We start from the raw sequence: 15,020 nt of genomic DNA on the forward strand, positions 1-15,020 counted from the left end.
AATCCATAGAGTGGAAGAATAGAAAATGCTCATTCCACTTTCTCTCTGTTACGAAACCTATCCGTTCCATAGCTGGTACCTCTTCTATCACCTTGTCTTCCGAATTGCCTAAAACCAGAAAGTGCATTTATCAAAATAAATTGCCTAAATAATATTAGAACTACATAGTAATGTCACCGAGTAGCCAATGGCCTTATTCATAGCATTCCCCTGTTTGTAACGGTGTAGCCACCTTGCAGGCAGGTATTGAGTACGGTCTCTGGAATCTCCACAAATCTGCTGTCTTTCAACAGGTGTATCGTCCTCCTACTGAGCAAAAGAGGAAGGATGTGTTAATTCTCAGAGAAATGACTAACGTACTTTTATTTGAAGTCTGTGATTACGAGGAATTTTTGTTTGGTTCAGATCCCTGAAATTATAGCTGATAATATTGCTCTTTTAAAGACAAATTAATCAAATTTTATTTTAACTAGAACAATTATTAAATTTCTCTTATAGCTGTTTCCTTTGGGTTTCAAATGGTAACATCTTCTGAGGGTAAAAACATTCTTAGCCAGGATCTTACTAGTGTGATACTGAAACTGTAATTATGTATTTTTGAAGTTACTATGGATTTTTTCTTTTTTCTGTTTCCTTTACCTAGTGTCCTAGTAGTCTGCAAGACTAAATAGCTAAAATTTCAGGCATTAAGGGCATTTAATGGCTGGTTGGACCTCAGAAATGCTGAAGCCAATATAAGAAACTGATTCACATTACCCACATTATTATTTTTCTGTACAAAACCTAATGATGTTGTAAAACTGAACGTTAGAGTTGGAGAGTAAAAGCTCTGGCCCCTACGATATTTCTACGATATTGTGCTTTTTATGGGAAATAAAATGAAATAACATGGGGGAGAAATCATGTGGTTTACTGCTGTGGAATTGACAACTTTAGCAAACAAGGTATGCTACCATCATGGAAGGCAGGAGGGCATCAGGCACTGAAACTGTCTCCCCAGTCAGGGGGAATAGGCCGCGGGGAAGAGTTATGATAGTGGTAGTAGTTCAAATCTCTATGGGCTCTTCAAAATGCATGTTTTGCTTTTGTCTCTTAAATTGTTGCCGGGATTCTAAAAGCTATACCCACATCCCGGTACATTGTTACTAAGTCATTTTCTTTACACTTCAATACAGGTTTAATGAAGATAGTCATAATAAACCATGTTATTGAAAACTGTGCTACCAATTGCATACTATTATATTAATTCACAGAGTCAAAAGCAAAATGCCTACAATAAAAAAGCTGACAGTGACGAAAGATGGGGATCAATTTCCATGTATATATCATAAGCCAGGTACACTGTAATAGATCTTTGATGCTGATATTAAGAAACTATAAATTCGGTAAAATAAGATAAGAACCACCCAAGAAAAAGGACAACATGATTTCTGTTACCTTAAAGGTAAGATCAGAATTGAAATAAGCTTATTTTAAAATGTGTTTTTGGGGGTAACTGGTTAGCTCAGTTGGTTACAGCATGGTGTTGATAACACCAAGGTTGCCGGTTCAATCCCGGCGTGGGCCACTCTGAGCTGTGCCCTCCTTAAAAGAAAAAAGAAAAAAAAAAAGATAATTTCAGCATAGACCTACAAGTCAAATCATGTAGAAACTGTGGAACTGTTCTTGACATATGTCTAAAATCTTAAGTCTTGTTTCGTATTTTAGCTATAAGTAAAACATATCCCTATAAAGGACTACATTCTTCCGCAGAAAGAAATAAAACAAAACATTTGGAAAAAAGCATGAACCTCAGTAACTAATAAATAATACTTAAAACAAATCCATTTTATTGGAAATGAAAGTACATTATTTATTTCTTAAGAGTCACTTGTGGGTGGACACTATAAATGAGAGAGAGAAAGAGTGAGTGAGAGAGAGAGAGAGAGAGAGAGTAAAAGCTCTGGCTCCTAGGATATTTCTCATTGTGCTTTTTATGAGAAATAAAATGAAATAACATAGGGGAGAAATCATGTGGTTTAGTGCTGTGGAATGGACAACTTTAGCAAACAAGGTATTCTACCATCATGGAAGGCAGGAGGGCATCAGGCACTGAGAGAGAGAGAGAGAGAGAGACCGTGATATACTTGAGGCAATTTTAACTGCTACCACAATTTGAAACAAGCAAGAATGTTAAATAATCTATTGATTTTTATGCACATTTTGTAAGTTTAATGCTTATGTGAGTATTCGTATCTTATATTTTGCAAATGAGGCAACTGATAAAGGGTAGAGCAGGATCAGCCGTAAGTGACGTCAAAAGCAGTGATCTCACAGCAACAGTATAGTATTTCCTTGTAGGAGATTCTGACGTTACAAATTGCATTGGTTATAAAAGTAAAGAAAGGAGGCCTGAGTACCTATTTGTGCCTGATATAAATAGGATTTCTGTATGCAGAAAAGGTAACCATGGTATAATAAACAGTGGTGGGATTTTAATTCACAGCCCCTGAGTTCATAGTATTTCCCTCAAGCTAGTGAGCCTCCATTTTCTTATTTGTAAAGACAAATGTTAATATCACCTTTTGGTTGATAGATAATAGTCATATAAGATGATGCATGTGTTCTGTCAATTACAGACCATATACAGATATTGATTTTTGATTGTTATTATACTTATTAATTACCCTAGGGAAGCAGAAGTCAGAAAGCAATTTTAGAAAGCACTCTAACACTGGTGTCTAAATTCAAGCCTACAGTCATGCTATTTCTCAAATTATTTCTTAGGATGATTGACATATAAGACATTTGTCCCTAGTAATCTGATTAATGTTAGAAAATTTAAAATATGACAGCTCAAAATGGATATGAACATATTCAAAGATTGTGACTGTGATCACAGATTCTTAGGCATGTAAGCTAAAAATCTGTATAACAGTAAAAGAACAACATTGGCAGCAAGTCCTATAAGTCATGGCAATCCACATATTCAACAAACGTGATAATATTTGTAGTTAGAGTGTTATAAACTTTAGCTTTTGTAATTTCTAACAGTGTGGATTTAAATGTGCAAAATCTACACTGTATTAACTTCATCTCTTGCATTTTATGAAGATTTTTGTACAGATAAAACAGATTTAATTTTGAATTTCAGTTTTATGTACATTTATAATAGCTAAGTCATTTAAATAAAGAACATATGTGATTTTAAATTCCAAAGCACCAAAGGGATGTAGAAATTATTTAAATTAATACTTGAGTTCAAACATGTTATGAATTTACAAATTCATTGGATGAGGAACCAAATGTAACATTTTAGTAAGCATTCAAAGGAGAAAGAAGTTGAATCTGAGTCATTTTATAACCACTTGCATATATAGCATCAAGGGTTGAGGGAAAAATACAATGAAATTCTAAAAAATAGCATACTTTTAGATCTACAGTCTCTTTAATGTTAAGCAAAAATAATTTCAGCGAAAATACTAGAATTACATTTAATTTGAATACTGGTTCTACCAGTTCCTAGCTTTGTAACTTACACCAAATGATTTAACTGGCCTGTCATTCCCTTTCTTCACCTATAAAATAATGCTTGTCTCCGATTATTCATGAGTTAAGAAATTTCAGTATCTCAAATGTGATTGCTTTATACATTTGTGATTGAAATATACCCTTAATGGAATAGCATACCTTCTTTTTCTCATATTTTCTATCTAGCTTAACAATTTTATTCATTTTTATTCTTCAGCATTCAGAACTTCATTGTTATTTGATTTGTTTTTATTTTTTTTGAAAGAGAAACAGTACTACTTTATTAAAATACTGAGTTTATTTCACATGTATATTTTTGTATCCCCACCATTTCCATTTGTCTGACCACCATTACTACTATGTCCTATCATAACATTCCATACATACTTAAAACTAAGCAAAGGGTGGAGTCCCATCTTTAAAAACTAAACAGGCATTTTGGACAACACATTCTTGGCAATGGAACCTGGACAACATTTATCAGACACGGTAGGGCAAGTTCTCACTCTGCATTATAAAAAGGACAGCCAGATAGCAACTGTTACAGAAATGAAATAAGACGGAAAATTTTAACAAACTGTTTAAACTATTTTCTTAAGGAGACTTCCTCCACTGCCAGAGATCTTGACTCGCTCCTGGTCAGTCATCCGGAAGCAATTCTTCACATAATTGATGAACTTGGCTTCCACTTTGGGAAGAGAACCACCTTTTTCTATACTTGCTTGCATTTTTGCTTTAATGTCTTCTACAGAACTAGGCCCTTTCAGTGTTTTAGGAGTTTTTTTCCTGTTTTTTGAAGGATTCTTGACCTTTTGATCTTGGTGTTTATGGTTTTGAGTCTTTCCCATTCTGGTTTGATTTTTGTGCATTTTTGGCTGGAGTATCTCAAACAGATTCAAACTGTTGGAGTATCTCAAACAGATTTCTTTATAGGAGCTTTTTCTTCAACTTCCTCATCATCAAACTCATCATCATCATCATCGTCGTCTTCATCATCATCGTCGTCATCGTCATCTTCATCAGCAGAAAGTTTTACTTTTTTCTGTGGAACCTTGCTACCACTTCAAGGGGCAGAGCGCTTTCCAGATATACTTAGGAGTTTTGCGTGCTCCTCCTCGTCATCTTCTGACTCTGCATCTTCTTCTACAGCTACTAAGTGCTGTCCACTAATATGCACAGGCCCTGAAACACACTTCAACCGTAAGACCACAGGTGGTGTTATTCCAAAGCCCCTAAGGGAAACCGTTGGCTGTACAGACATTTTCAAAGTTGCCAGTGTTACTTTAATTGGACTGCCTTCATAATTCATTGCCTCTGCTTCAAAAATGTGCAATTCATCTTTTGCACCAGCCCTAAACTGACCGTTCTTAAAGATAATTGGTGCTCATTTTCATCATTATCCACTTTAAAGCGATAATCTTTGTCGGCCTTTAGTTCACAACGAAAAGATAGTTCTGGGGCCTCAGGGGGCTCATGTCCATGTCCATGGAATCTTCCGTGGGGTGGTGGCGCGCACTTAGGTAGGAGAGAAGACGGACGGAGATAAACGACTACTGCTCGCAGCACAGACGTGCAAGATGGAATCGCACCAGGGTTCATTGTTATTTTACACAACCTTTGTTTTTATAGCTGGTAATGGTTAATTCAGTCACTTCCATTTTTTTTTTTTGCTATTTATGGTTTACAGCATTGTTTATTCATCCTCCAGTGAAATTATAAATTCTTAACTCATGAAAGCGCCTGCCATGTTGTAAGCACATGGTAAGCACCGAATGAAGAAACAAGTATCATTATCACTTTTAAGTTTAATGCAGGATTATGCCTTCTAATACCCTTTTAATTCAAGTGTTTATGGCCCCAAACCATGTATTTATTAATGAAACTTTATTGCTACCCTAAATTCTTTCTACTTCAAGTGTCATCTGGGGACCAGGGACATTAGCATCACCTGGAAGCTTGTTAGACATGTAGACAACAGGGTATGCAGATAACCCCAGAAGCAATAAATCAGAATCTGCATGTTCACCATTCCCCCCACATGACTCACAGACATGTGAAACTTTGAGAAGGACTGCACTAAAATATTTTTGGTCTAACTGTAGTCTTCATTAGTATTTATTTCATTCATTCATTCATTTAAAAGATACTTAGTAAGTGGCTATTTTGGTTTCCTGAAATTCTTCCATTCTGATGGTTTGAAGTTATGGTCAATGCAAAGGGGCAAAGGTCAATTTGAAATGGCTAGCTAAGATCTCAGGAGATTAATTAGCATCTCAGCTGGGACTAAGGGAAGGTCACAGAAGCAATTAAGAAAAATAAAGAAGGGCACTCCTATGTATTTGGGGTGCTATTAATGGTCCATAGCATGTGTGTCTCACTGTAGTTATGTTAAAAGCTCCAGAAACAGAGTAAAGCTTACACAGATACTCAGGCATAGGTCTACAAACACCTGAAAATGGACAAAAACTTCATGTTGAAATGCAAGTAAATGGAGCAGAGAATATTCATGTTCTAGAGGTTTCACTTTTTAACCCAAGATGTTTTTGTTTGTTTGTTTGTTTTGTTTTTTTTTTAATACAAATGGCTTCTCTGTGTATTTAGAATTACTTTATTTATAACTAGATAATCACATTTTAGTATCTGGTTATTTGGTGCACTGTGATAACTTTTTATTAAAGTGAATTGAAATATTTCACAAAACTCTGCTTGAAGGCAGAATGCAAATTTGTTTGTCCTTCATATATTCATGGCTTAATGTGATGCATGGCTGTAGGGTATGTTCAAAAACACGGTATATGATCAAGAAATCATATTGAATGGAACTGGACTGATTCATTCACCAAAGACATAAACTTCAGGTGAATCACTGTTATCTCATCCTTGAGGAAAGAAGCATTGAGAACTATGTATCTTGGGCATTGAAAATAAGTAGCAAACATACAAAATGCCAAATAAATATACAATCTTACGTAAATAGATGATTATATACCTTCACTTGGATATAATTAAAGTGGCGGGAAAAAGACGAGTGATATTTGAATATCTAATTATTCATCCTCCACACACAGTATTTCTTCTTGTTATAATATTCTGCCTCTGAGTGTGAAATTGAATATTAGGAAATAATGCACATATCATTAAGGTGTTTTACTCCTCTTGCTTTTGGCATATGCAGTCTGAAACAACCTTAAAACTTCACTAAGTGAAAAAGAAATTGAATGAAGGTGATATAAGAGACAAATAGAAGATAGAGTATGTTTATATACATGCTCTTATATAGAGTGAATTCTGTCATTTCTCTAGTTGTATTTTCTAATCTTATAGCTACTGTTCTTAGCCTTCTTTCATGTCACAAATTAAATATGTTTCTGTTAATTTAACTGTCAGAGACTGGCACTGCAGTCATTGCTTCCCTTGTAGCGTTCTGTTCATTGATACAGAACTAGTATTGTGTTTTTGATCTACTCAGTAGTATTTTTAAAGTGTGTATTTGATAATGTAACGGATCTCACAGAGTTTGCAGTGCCTGGTCCTCAACTCAAGCATTCTGAACCCTGATGGTGTGTATGCTTCAAGTTGTTAAACACTTTCTCTTCTGCGAGATAAAGTGAGAATGACACTATTTGCCCAAGTCTTCTTAAGACCTCCTAAGGAATAGTGACAACTCTCCCTCTTTAGGGGAGAATAAGTTAGCCAGCCTGTCAACAATTGAAAAATCATTAGTTGAGACATTTACCTCACTGTTAGGATTTTTTTATGACTTTCCCTCAAATTCTAAGTTATGTTATATCAACCTTTTAAGGAAAAATCTGGGAAAAGATATAAGAGGAAAAAAAGCCAGTTTGTATTAAATTGTTCATGCAAGATTTATCACTGGCACATAACAGATCCTTGATAAAATTTAGTGAATGAATAGATGGCCTGCAGACTAATCTTGATTTAAAATATCATCTAAACTTGTTTGCATGCCCACTCCAAGAAGCTGGGTAAAACTGAACTTCAGTCTAAAATGATTTGAGATCTATCAGACCTGGGTTAATGTAGTACATTAAACAACACTAAGATCTCATCCACAAAACTAGAGATAAATGTCCCATCAAACCTTTCAAGCAGAAATTCTTGTTCTTTAGGCTATAATCCTGGAAGGAAAAAAAAAAAACACAACTAAATGATGAAATAGACTAAATCCCCTATCTTTCACATTGCACAGTAACTGCAATTCCTAATAGTGAGGCTCAGCAGCTTTTGGGCTGATCAGGCTATTTTGGTGCTATATCAAGAGAAAATTTTGACAGTCTTGGCTCACAATTTAACCTCCTTCAGAACTGTTACAATCTGGTGGGGGAATATCCACGGAATACTAAACATCTATCTTGTTTTAAAAACCAGCCATTCTCTCATAAATAATAGCTGTATTTCATGCATGATCCTTTTTTTGTTCTGCTGCTGCAGAAGCAGCCAACTAAGCAACAGAGGAAGCAAAAGTAAACTAACATATTCCCAGTTCTCTTGGCATCGCTGATGAAAATGTCTCTGGTGCTTATGATGATCCAAAAGACATCAGAAGACGTAACATGTTGGCTTGTGTTGTATAAGTAAAGTGTGTGTAACCGGAGGATGGGGCATGAACAGCCAATGTTTGCCAATTGAGAAGAACAAAGCTTGGAGGGAGACTGCTACAGATCTGAAGTGTGCCGCAGTTCCTGGAGACAAAGAGACGAGTGTTTGAAATATTTGAACACGCAGAAGTTGCATTGACCATTTGTATTCTAGTAATGGTTAAATTACTTGCTATATTAAAATTGATTTCTTAAGGAAGATTAGAGTATATAATCCTTTCTCTCTATAAATTAGAATAAAGTAAGGTTTGGCACATATTTGTAAAATTGGTTCTAAGAAGATTTATTTCTGTATCCTTTAATCTTTGCTTTTATGTAGCATATCAAATACTTTTTTTAAGGCCTGGAATTCAGAAGCCTAGTGCAGGGTTTTAGCATAGGGACCAGTAGAGCCCCTTCTTTGAAATACAAGCAATTCTTGTACTGTACACTAGGGAGGGACCTTAAAAATGGCTGTGCTGTCGGAAACCATGCAAAGAGATGTGAATAATTGATGGGGAAAATTATAATTGTTCTGTCGCCTTATAAATTTTTCCCCAAACATTAAAACTCTCTTCTTGAAGGTTATATATGTATAGATAAATGAACAAATTGTAAAACTAATATTGATTTAGTATGCTATAAGTTAAAACTGTAGAAACATTGAGGATTAAAGTGTTTTATTTCCTTGTAAAAACAAAAAAAAATCTATCAAGAGTAGTTTACCAACCGTGCTTGCCTTTTTTTCTCATTATATAACTTAGAGTATGGAGTAAGTATATATATTTATGCCTTGGTGAATTGTCATACTCCTTTCCTTCTCCTTTGGCTCAGCTAGAAGCATTTTGTCCTTTGCAGTGTCCATGTTTTAAAGTATCTCTGAGAGTTCCATTATTGTGAAGTTTTTCACTGGTGTCACATCTTCTGGGAAATCATCATCCTTTTCATCACAGCCACTTTGCTCATTTATGTCAATAACTGCTTTCACTAAGTTTCTCTGGCTGCAGATCTCAAGTTTCCTGAATAGTAATGGGAACAATATCTCTACACTCGTTATTTCTTCAATGACTCACTTATACTCAATGTAGATTTCATTTGTGATGTTACCAATTTTCGTTTTGGGGCCCACCTTCATCTTTGTTGGGCAACTCATCTTTCGATTATCCATTAGTGTAAAATGTCATGTGGTTTTATTATCGGGAGAGAGAAGCAAACAGAAGTATATGCTTTGCTGTCTGTGCACTTTGAAAGAAATGCCAAGATCAGTCACTGATAAATACATAGTAATTTGCGGACTGAACAACTAGCAGCAGCGTTTGTACTGTGTAACTCTACCAAGGTTGTATCAGCCACGACTGATAGACTGTACTCACTGAAATTTGAACCATGTTGTCAAGAGACTGATCATATTTATCTAAATCATGGTAACTACAGTTCATATATATAGGAAATGTGCAAATGAGCCTGCCTATATAGATAACTTGTGAATAAGTTAAATAATTTAAGTGCTTCGTACCTAAAGGATAAATTCTTTCAGGTTCTTTATCCAAAAAAAAAAAAAATGTGAAACAATCTATAGGAGATATTTGGCTTGTTTTCACCCACAGTAATGCCTACATAGTAGTTAATTAAATCAAGTGTTACTGTGGTATTTCCCTTAGATATAACGATGAGAGAAAACTGTAGTATATATCAAGCCTCGTTTCACAGGTTTGGCCCGACGGATCCTTTTTCAGCTAAGGGTTATTTGTTTGTTTGTTTATTCACCTTACAGATTCTGAAACTTGAATTTAATAAATAACCCTTTTAAAAATTAATAATTAATAAACAACCCTTTTAAATAATTGATACGTTTTAGAGAAGTCATTCTCGTTAACGAGGCTAACAAGAGAATACTGACTGATATTGGGATATTCATCTATCCCAACTGGTCATTTGCATTTGGCAGTTCCTTTGAACAAGATTATTCAGTCTGGGGACAAAATAATTTATCGGTGAAATCGTTTAAGGGAACATTGGGATATTAGTCTCATAAATAGGACATAGTAAGAGTTAAGTCTCAAGGTTTTATTGTTCAATCAAATAATTTATCTCTCCCTATTTGAGAAATATTTCTCTTTAGAGCATGGTGCCAGTTATTAGAATTAGCATTTTCTCACCTCATTTGTATGAGATTAATATTGACACACTAAGTTTCCAGTGCTTATTAGTTAACAATGCTAATTAGTGGCCAACAGTAATTGATTTCACAACACATCTTTGATAAATACTTGAACTTTGTGGTCCGCACAGCAACGTTCTACATATATTTGAAAATGGTCAACACGTAGTAGCTGAATATGTCTTTATCTTTTCTTTTATGCTTGTTGTTATTGATAATCTTTCTTTAAGGGCATACACGATTGCTCCTTGTCGAGATTAGAATACAATGTAGGATTTCCAGGGCAATAGTCACAGCTCTACTTGACTGCTTTTGTGCAGGGAATACTTCCATCAGGAAGCCATTGTACAATGCTAGTGTAAAGCTTCATTCACAGCATAAATTTTTACCTGTAAAAGAAAACACTGGGAGTGAAATTATCTGATTTTTGACCCCTAACACTGAGAGCATGTGTTTATAAAACTTGTAATTTCCATCAGTAAATACACTCCTAATTATAAGAGTAATTGACAACATATACCAGAAATTAGTGGGCTATCAAGTTTTAATGCAGGTCCTACATTTAGGTGTATTTTGCATGGGCTGCAAAATTGAAATAGACTAAAAATCTCTTTTAAACTAAATTGTCAGGCTATTTCAAAATGAGTGTTCCGAAGACATGCTAGTAAATTGAGTTATGTCACGTATATATTTCCAGTCTCATAAGGGCAGGTTCCAAAATAGCCCTCTCTGGTGCCATGGAGGTAGGTCTCAGAGTATCTTGTATTAATATGATATGTGCTTTGACTTGTTCCATTTAAGGTATGCTTTGTTCTCTGTGCTCATTTTTCTGCTGACCATTTCCTTACTTTTGTTTTTTTCTTTTTAGTATACGAACAACACTTGATAAAAAAAGAAAACCTATTGCTCTTATGAGTTCTCATAAAGATACTTAGTAATGAAAAGGCACAGAACTGATTATTTTCCTATAATTCTCTGTGTATACATTATTTTAAATGGTCATGTTTTCTTTTCCCAGTTGTGGGTTGATATTTTAAATTAATACGTAGATCCTCTTTTCTTAATAATGTTAGTGACACACATTTTTTGTAGCTCTCTCTAATTACTTATTTAAAACTGATATAAGAATGCTTCCCACTGGACATCTCTAAGTGTATCTAACCCAGTTATGGTTCCAGACTGACTTTTGTTATTATAACATGATTAAAATACCATATTAATTATGCAAAACTCTATAAAATGGAATTCAACTGAGGTAATAAATGCATGTTAATAATACATAAGTTATTAATCTGTATATTCAGTTGAATAGATGCAGAATATATTTATTTTCAATTCATAGAGATTTACTGTACGTGATGCAGTTATTTTCTTCAACCTTATCCAGCTAAAATATGAAAACCTTTTTCAGAGTTAAGCAAATTCAAGAAGTTTGCATTAATTTTATTTTAGTTTTATAATCTAATTTGAATAATTATTTGGCACACTGGAAAGTTGCAGGGATAGTCTAGTATTGTTTTGGAATAAGGTTTTCATTTAACAAAGAACAAGTAGAAATCAATATCTGAAATAATAGAGTTTCAGAAGTTTGCAGGCAATTTTTATTTAAACATATCACTGTATTGGACTATAAGGATTTAGGAATTTGTAAATGAGTAGAGATCTGAAAACAAATATTTGTGATTTTTTTTTTAAGTGACACAGAGACTTCGGGATAATAAAAGTTACATTTATAAATATGTTTTTTAAATTAGATTATTTTCTCCAAGTGATTTTTGAGGAAAAAAATGGAAATCTAGAATAAAGGGTAGTAAAACATAAAGGGATGAAATAATTAATTAATAGGACTATAATTCTAAATATAACTTCTTTCCTATATGATTATCTACCCTAAATGCCTTGCTTTTTGCACTCTTAAGAAACCCTTGATTCCAAGCCCCATTATGCTGATCTTTAGTGTTTAACTTATTTTAGAATCATGGTAATTATATTACTTACATGAGCCTTGGACTTTGTCTACTATTGTAAAGTGACGTTTTCTTAATTTCTTAATTGTGGATCAGATCCAGAATAGCCAATACAGAACTGTAATAGCGAATTGCTTTCTGATTTGTTGGAATGCTATGAAAGATTTAAATATAAATGTGATGAGGGGCTCTAGATCATAAATAGTACTTTATTTTGATATCCCAGCCTCACACTCTTCTAATAAAGGACCCTCAGCAATCTAATTCATCAAATATATGTTGAATTTCTAGTACTTCCAAAGTGCTCTGTTTTCACTTTATGAAAATAAATAAGATATGATTCCTGCCATCAAGAGGCTTGAACTCCAATGGGAGGATGAGATATTGTACAGGAGGAGCTATAATAAAATCATATTTATAAAAGTTCACAAGTTGGAAAGATTGCAGAAGGGATATATATGAGGCACATCTGAGCTTTGAATTTGTCAGTTTATGGCCAAGTAAGACTTAAGTAGAAAGAGAAAGACAGCATTGTAGGAAGAGCAAAACTGAGTTGGAAAACTTTTTTTGGGAGCAGTATGTCAGTTCAAATCCTCCCAGAGAAGCAGGAAACACAATGGAAAAAGACCTACAAGAGATTTATTGAAGGATAAAGGGGAGGAGCTGGAGAAGACAGAGCTTTGAGACCAATGCAGTTCTCACACCTGTGAAAGAAGAGGTAGAAAAACAAACAAACAAACAAAAAAAAACATCTGGCAGGTGAGGTTCAGGACCCAATGCAGGACTGACAAAGAAAACTTGGCCAAGCTGGTGGGGTAGCTGGGAGCTGAGGCACCAGTTCTAGTTCCCCTACCACGTATAACTTTGGATGTGAAGTAGCCCAAGGGAAGCATGGCTTCAGTATTGATGAGCAGCTGCTGGAGGCCATCCCCACCTACGGATCCTGCAGAAGGTTTGAAGGAGATCTGAGTGGCTGATGTCCACTGGCATGACAGCCATGTGCAAGAATGCCAAGTACTTTCATTGGTTGGAAAATATAGAATATAACTGTCGTGCAGGGCGTCTGGCGGGGTCTCAGCTCCCGCTCCCCACATAAGAATGCAGGACATGGTGAGGCCATAAAGGAACACCCACGGAGCCAAAAGTAGGGGAGTTATATCACTATATTCTCAGCGGCGGCATCCATCTCTCTGCAATCCGCTCTTGCTAGCCCCCATTTTTTTCTGCTAGCATAGCCACAGCAGTTATATTAGTGGCCAATGGCTTAGGGGTTACAGCTGACGGCCAACTAGCCACAGCTGATGACCATCTGATCACAGTTGATGGCCATTTACTACCCGAGCCAACACCTTTCTATGTGAGGCCAAGAGCCTGGAAACTGCTTTTTGGGGCTTTGTCCCACAATAACTCAGGAAAGAACTGAGACTCCATCATGGGGGACCTAAAGGATCATGCTTTGGGATATGTACTTTTTCTAAAGGCAAGACATTGAAAAGTTTTAGGCTTTTATATAAAAAAAGTATTTATAATGAACGAACATATTAATTAATGTTAATTAATTTATTAATATAAATTAATATACATTGTGATGGATTTTTAAAAGAGACTGGTTGGCTGGACCAACCCACTCAATATCTACTGTAAAGTAGCCCCCTTATCCACATTTCCACTTTTTCTGTGATTTCAGTTACTCATGGTCAACCATGCTCTGAAAATATTCAATGGAAAATTCCAGAAACAAACAATTCATAAGTTTTCAATTGTGTGCCATTCTGCATAGCATGACAAAATCTTGTGAGTCCACTCTTCCTTGCCAGAGACTGGATTCACCCCTTTGTCCTGTGTCTCCATCCTATAACATCCACACGCTGCATACGTCCTCACGCTATTTATGCTCCACACCAGTTAGTCATGTAGGAGCCAACTCAGTTATCAGATCGACTGTGGCAGTATAGCAGTGCTTGTGTTCAAGTAACACGTATTTTACTTAATAATGTCTCCAAAGCACAAGAATAAGGATGCCGGCAACTCAGATATGCCAAAGAAAAGCCATAAAGTGATTTCCTTAAGTGAAAAGATGAAAGTTTGCAAACTAAAGAAAGAAAAGAAAATCACATGCTGCAGTTGCTAAGATCTGTGGTAAGAACAAATCTTCTCTTCCTGAAATTGTGAAAAGGAAAAACCGCTATGTGCTAGTTTGGCTGTTGCACCTCGAACTGAAAAAGTTTTGGCCACGCTGAGTAATGAGTAATTAGTTAAGATGGAAAAGGCATTACATTTGTGCATGGAAGACAGAGACAGAAAATGTGTTCTGATTTTTGGCAACTTGTTGCCCCAGAAAGCATTGAGCCTACATGAAGTCTTTAACAAGGGATTCCCTAAAGTGGGAGACACGGAGCCATTTGCTGCAGGTGAGGGATGGTCACACGGACTCAGGAATAGAGCTGGCATTTTATCTTCTCACATCATCACAACAAGAAGGGTGAGTGCAGTACAAAAATATATTTTGAGAGACCATATTTGCACAACTTTTGTTATATAAGTATTATTATAATTGTTCTATTTTGTTATTAGCTATTGCTGTGAGTCTCTTACTGTGCCTCACTTATAAGTTAAAATTTATCATAGGTATGTATATATAGGAAAAACATACTATATAGGGTTCGGTGCTATCCTTTGTTTCGGGCATCCACTAGAGGTCTTGGAATGTATCTCCTGTGGATAAGGAGTGACTACTGTAATAATTCAACTTAAATAACAGTGCGTTAAATGTTAATATTAAAT

The 15,020-nt window shown here is 35.3% G+C and overlaps 1 protein-coding gene and 1 pseudogene across 10 annotated transcripts in view; one reads left to right on the forward strand and one right to left on the reverse strand.

Annotated features, from left to right (window-relative positions):
* Window positions 1–15,020, forward strand: part of PCDH9 (protocadherin 9) — an 899,210-nt gene that overhangs the window by 130,634 nt on the left and 753,556 nt on the right. The window lies entirely within an intron of this gene.
* Window positions 3,878–4,819, reverse strand: LOC308496979 (nucleophosmin-like; annotated as a pseudogene). Its single transcript has one exon. The product of its transcript is annotated as a nucleophosmin-like (transcript).

This window comes from Rhinolophus hipposideros (assembly GCF_964194185.1).
Source record: "Rhinolophus hipposideros genome assembly, chromosome: 4".
NCBI lineage: Eukaryota > Metazoa > Chordata > Mammalia > Chiroptera > Rhinolophidae > Rhinolophus > Rhinolophus hipposideros.